This window comes from Physcomitrium patens, chromosome 15 (assembly GCF_059467195.1).
Source record: "Physcomitrium patens ecotype Gransden chromosome 15, ASM5946719v1, whole genome shotgun sequence".
Lineage (NCBI taxonomy): Eukaryota > Viridiplantae > Streptophyta > Bryopsida > Funariales > Funariaceae > Physcomitrium > Physcomitrium patens.
The window spans coordinates 8,172,355-8,179,322 of NC_143424.1; positions in this window are offsets into that span (position 1 = coordinate 8,172,355).

Consider the following 6,968-nt stretch of genomic DNA (forward strand, 5'->3'; position numbering starts at 1 on the left):
TTTCTTCTCAGAAACCCGATTTAATTCCATTTCACAAACATAACATCTTAAATACCTTGAAATATTCCTCCCATCAAATTGATCAATTTTATTGACCACTGCTTGTAATGCTTTGGTTGCCAAAGCTTCCTTTCGATCATTGCTTTGTTGTTGCTGCATTGACAATGAGAAGGCTTGAAACAAACTAGCAATAGACGGATCCATGTGCATACCTTGTCCTTTAGAAGACTCTCCACCAGAAACTTCTCCCAAAAATCCTTCAAAATTTTTATTTTCGTTTTCCATAAAAATAAAGATAAAATCAACCGAAATCTAATACCTTCTACCTCAAGCTTTCATGTCGGGTTCACCACTTATGTCGTATTACGTGCTTTCCTGCTCGAGAACGCGCCGGGCGTCTGGCTGTAGAAGGTAGTATGGAGATTCGCCGATAGACAAGCAGTCTATCAGTTTTTGACTGCTGGAATATAAACGACTGCAACAATGTACCGTAAATCTATACGGGTGCTCTTCAACTACTTGTCGAAGTCCTTTTTGCCCCAGCCGGTAGGTCTCTAGACGTTACAGAGAACCCCGTACAACCCAAACTGTTAACCTTCAATACTGCTTTATACTTACGATCTTGTATCCACTGACTGTCTTGTTAGATTAATCCAATAAATTTCATTCACTCCACATACTCAATCCTATAGACACCCTTTTAATCCTTCAATCACAGACGTAACTCGATTTCACAAAACAGTCAAGAGTATTCAAACCCACTTCATTTAAAAATCCCGATTCACCATTACAACACCGACTTCAGCAGCGATTGCCTCAGTCTTCCCCAAAACTCTACGAAGAAGAAAAATCCAAATTCTATGTCTTTCCTTCCCCGACCCGAAGCATGAAGCTCCTCTCTCTAATTCCCTTGATCTTCAAAAACCTCCAACGAAAAACCGAACTGGTAACCTTGCAGAAGCTTGAAAACTCCCTCCCCCCGATTCCCCCCGATTTCCCCTTAAAAAAAAACCCACACCACTCCAAAACTATATCCCCCCTAACCTTATCCTCTGAATTTCTTCAATCTTCCGTCTTAGATCCGAAATTGGCTCCCACCTCAAGCTTGGATCCGAAATTGGCTCTCACCTCAACTTGGATTCGAAATTGGCTCTCGCCGCCAAGCTTTCTCCTCCGTTTTTACCTTTAAGAAATCCATTTACCGAAAACAACGTTCCCTGAGATGGCACAGAGAACAGGACAGCCTGAAACAGAATCGAACCCCATAATCGGGACCACATTGAGTCGCCCGACCAATTCAGGTCCTATATTGGTAAAGATGCCCGTAGTAACCTGGATGTTCCCGTAATTGGGTCAAATTGGTCCTCGCGTCAGATTGGCTAAGACCCGTAGTAAGACCTGGATTTCCTGTAACTAGACTGTATTGGGTTGTCCCACCAATACAGGTCTCATATTGGGTAAGAGGACCCGGATTGGATTATCGAAATTGGATCCAATTGGCTCCTCGAACCCGTCGTGTGAATTGGTCCTTCTCTTCTTGCTGACTCCCGTTATTGGAATCGAACGGGGCATTTTAGTATGCCCTGGCTGACTGTAATGGAGTCACTGAATCCTGACCCTCAGTATTTGTACTGGAGTTGGTCGATGTTCCCAATATTCGAGGTAACTGAATATTAATAAAATTCCCCTTTCTTTTTATTTTCACTGTATACTCGTGTCACAACACGACAGCGTCATTATTTTAGATCAAGATTAGCACTTCAAAAGGAGTTTTTGGCAGATCTTGTTCAAGCTATTGGGCATATGACTTACCATATCTATGGCCTTCCATCTTCAAACAGCTCGACAAATGGAGCATGTAAATTGAACTATAGAGGATATGCTATGGAAATTTGTGATAATTCATCATAATCACCGAAATGAATATATGACGTCTTTGGAGTTTATTTATAATTATAATATTCAAATAAATATTAATTATTCACCATTCTTCTTTAACATTACTCAGCATTCAATTATGCCAACAACTCTCTATCATTCCATTGATACCAACAATCTAGTATCGTATTACATGTTGTCTTATTTAAGAATATATCGGGCACTTAGCTATAGAAGGTGAGGTTGTATTTCACAAACATCTAAGAAACCCTATTAGGTTTTACCCATATGAGAAGAATATAATCCAAATTTTGATTCAAAAGTGCTAAAAAAAATATACTTCTTAGTAGCCTTGTTCACACATAAACATCAATTACCTTGTTATTTTCATATTTAAGCAATTTAGATTTTTCTTATAAGCCCCAATCTTAATAAGTGAGTTTTGATAAGCTGTAACTTCTAATTTGACCATCTACTTGATATGAAATTTAGCATATGATTGTCAATGTAAGTCTTCCATATACTTAAGAATTTTCAGTCCAATCCAACTTACAGATTGTGAGAAAACTTCCAAAAACTACACTGATGTCACTCAACTGCCAACTTGAAAGGTGAAGCAAAAATTCCAATAGTGATTTCTCCTTCTCCAATTGTTAACTTTGACTCAAAATTGATTTATAACTTGATCTTTAAGTCTTTCAATACCATGCCAAATTTTACCTTGATCCAATTGATAGATCTCTAAATATCACAGAAATCCTACCCAACTCTAAACTACCAACTTCTAATATGTACTTGTACCAAAACCTAGATATTTCTCAATTGCACTATTGGATTACTATAAAATTTCACATACACTTAGAACACCTAATTATCTAGGTACTATCAAAATTTGAATTATAGATGTGATACTAATTTTACGAATTAGCTGAGAGTGCTAGCCCTAATTTTATTGTAGAAATCCCAAGTTATAAATACAAACCTTGATTTCCAATAATAATTGCTAACTTTCCTGAAATCCTATCAAAACCAAGATTATGTCTTTAGAACAAGCTCTAACTTAGCTCTCAGATTTTAATCTCCAATCTTTGAATGAAATCCTATTTTATCCTAGACAGTCATTTTAGTGGCCAGAGATCTGATTTCAATCCTGTCTCACAAATAGTTGACCCCCAAGTATCAATCTAACATATCCTAAGGATTTTTTAATCCAATCCTATCTTCAATTTAATCTTAGTATTAGCTATATTAATTATTTATCTCTTCTAATCTAATTTTATCAATTTATGGATTTTTTAAGGTAATAAAAGAGTTTCTATATCCTAGAAGGCAAAAATACTAATTAATTTTTATCTACTTTCTATTAAAACAAGAAAATAGGCTAAGAGGCTTTTATAAAAGCCTTATTAAAATATGTTGAATTCTTATTGAACTAATATAATAGAATATTAATTAAAAAATTATTTTTAGTCATATTTTTATTATATAATTGTATTATAACATGACACCAATAATAGAGGAGTTTATTCAACAACTTACAATGACCTTACAAGAGGCACTACATTACCTTGTTACTACATAAAATCAACCAAGGCAATATTTAAACAACCTTTTGCAATACAAGTTCTTTGAAAAAAGTGACCAAGTATTACTTTTCAATGCCAACTTTCTACTTACTACATCAATCCAAATTTATAAGTTGGTACCTCAATAGCTTGGATCTTTTCATATTTTTATAGTGATTTTTGATGTTGCATAGTGCCTCAAGCTTTTACCACATATTTGGATCCATTTGGTCTTCTATGTTTTGGAGCTCAAAGAATTTCATATCTGAACCAAGGCACTTCTCAGACCAACACCAACTACCACCACCATTAGTTGTGATTGATGACCAATAAGAGTATATAATAGATAATATTTTGGAACATTGCTATCTCCTTTGTAATAATAGATATTTGCAATTTCTATATAAAGTTCTTTCAAAAGGTTATTCCATCTTTGATGCAATATAAGAACTTACACAAAATTTTACTTATTTTCAAGAAACAATTTAGAAATACCAATAAGAACAAAATAAGGATATTTTGCATTAATAGAGGAAGATTAATTATATCAAGGCATAAATAAGATATTTATATTGTTAATGCATAGAAATAAGCAGTTGAAACTGTTTTTGGGAAGTTTTTAAAAGTTCTAGAATTGGGGCTAGATTGGTGGTCTGTTTGGAATCCACTATGAAACATTCTAAAAAGAGCTTAGGGCAATTATTTAGGTAGAATCCACTTCTAAAATCTTCTAAAAGATTGGTTATTTTGGTAGAGCCTACAATTAAGAACATTCTAGAAAGTTCTAGGATGGTTGGATAAAATTTAAATAAGACTAGTCGAGACCATTTGGATATTTAGTTAGATATGATTTTGATTTTTTTTTTCTTAGTAAAGTTTGATTTGTATTTTTTTATTTTTTTAGTTCTATTTTCTTTTGCTCTATTTTATATTTCATGTTCCATTTTTTTTAGTTCTATTCAATTTTATTATAGTATGTTTTGTCTTATGTTGTGATGGAATTTATGTTGATATGGATTAGAAGAATTTTAGATCTTAGAGAAAGTCTAGTCCTATTTCAAATATAATCAATATCAAAGCAATGTCAAAGAAAAGAAGCGAAAGAATATAAATAAATAAGTGAGATGTGTATCAAAGAAAAATGACAATAAATAAATAAATAAATAAATTTGTATATTTAAGAAAAAATTAGAATAGCTATTGCCAAAAGATAAGAAAATTAAAGACTCTTGGAATTAGGCTAAAAGCAAAAAAAGAATTAGTAAAAGTAAGAAAGGCCTCTCTTTTGCTTCTATACATATTATATAACTAGGAGCTATATAAAAATGTTCTATAAGTCCTCCAATATGTGTTCAATTGGCATGACACATATCTAATTTGCAAAACAAGTTTTTTATATGTATTCCATATATCTAACTTATATCATAAGTCATTAATATATACAACATGTAATCAACTTCTTAGCCAAGTTTTTAATCTATTAATTACCTATAGATACGTATAAAGAAAAAATAGTGTCTATAAAACTTGTAAGAAGCTTTTCTACAAGCTATTATAAAATTTATTTACTTTTATATATTTATATTTATTTATATTATCTAAATAATTATTGGAATAAATATGCATGTTTATAATATTACTTGCCTTTCTAGGAATCAGTTTTATGAGGAGTGATAATCACATATTAAGAGAGTTTAAGATACATCAAATTGTATTTGCTACATACTATGGTCTTTATTACCTTTGAAGATAGTTAATAGGTCTACTAAGCCATCAATAGTATCTGATATTAAGGCAAAAAGATCACCCTAATATTTGATCATTGTTGAGGCATTCATAGCTTCTTTAAAATAAAATATTTGGAACATCATGAAGAATGGTTTCTACCTCAAATAATATCACCAAATATTAGGAATTTATTCTAAGGTTGAGATACCAAATGCATTATATCTTGCTGTTTATTTGAAGAACATGTCATTTCTGAGGGTCTTCATCTTTAATACATTGTCTTAAAGATTGTAATAATTTTAATATCTTATTTGATAACTCAACAAATGATAATTCTTGAGTTGAATTTGGTAGTTGTTGATTCTCCATCTTAACATTATAAATACAAAGAGACCACAATCAATAATAAAGAATGGAATGCAACCTTCAATGAATGTTATTTTTTTAATAATAAGAAATTGCTTCGTTTTTATATCTTGATTTTTATAGATATTATTAATAAAAAATTTTGACCTTCTCTATTATATTTATAAGATTCTTAATTACCCTCTATGTTTATTCACTAATATTATATCCATAAAAATGAATAAGATATTTCAATCTATTTCAGTGCTGCCTTGGATCTAAGACTTTTTCAATTTTAAACTCTTGATATTATCTATTTCTATATAAAGATATGGCATTTGTCTTCTTTTTCAAATATTCATAATCTTGTATGGTACGAAAAAAGATAAGTAGAATACATAATGAATTTTCATAAATTTTAGTATGTATAATCAATAAATGATTGGATTGATTTGTTTACAAATAAGACATGGTTAAAGTTCATAGTAATCTAACTTATCATAAAAACAACTAGTCTTGATATTATAAACAAGTAACATTCTTGCTAATACAAAATAGAGATTGTTCTTTTCAATAGGTATTTGTGTTGATTTTTTGTCATTTTTAAGCTTCTTTTAATTGTGCCTTTATTATTGCTTGTAGCTTTAATTTTAAAAAATTAAAACTTTTGCTATAAGATTATCAATTTTTAAAAAATCAAATATATCAAGTTATAGATAATGATTATAATTAGTAAATAAAGTTATTTATTGAATAAAAAAATATACTATGTTATTATAAAAAAACTCTATCAATTGAAAAAGAATTGTTCAATTATCTTCATAATAATTAATAGTACATCTCAAATACTGCTCAAAAATTTCATTTATTCATTCTATTTATCAATTAATTTGAGAATAAAAAATTGAAGATAATTTTATATCCAGCTTTAAAATCTTGAAAAGAATTATCCAAAATCTTGATACAAATTTGGTTGTTCTATTAGATATATTATTTCTTAGAAATCTATCATAGGAATATATATATATATATATATATATATATATATATATATATATATATATTATTAAAGAAAAATTTAGTTTTTTTTTATCTATTATAAAAAAATTATATAATATAAAATATGTTATATTAGTGAAATAATCTAATAGTACAAATATAGAATTGTAAGAACTTAAAATTAGAAGATTTGTAATAAAATCTAAAAGGATATAAACTATTATTATTTTGAAATGGACAGAGGTTAGAAAAGTTTGTAAGATTGATGATTAGGAGTTTTTCATCTTCAAAAAATATCATATGATTGTAGAAAATCTTTGATTATCTTCTCCATTTCAATTCACTAAAAAAACCCTAATATTAATTTCAAGATCTTATTATATCAAAAATATCCTACAATTAGAAAGTTGTGATGAGCTTGGAGTTCACATAATTATATTTCATCTTTTAGAA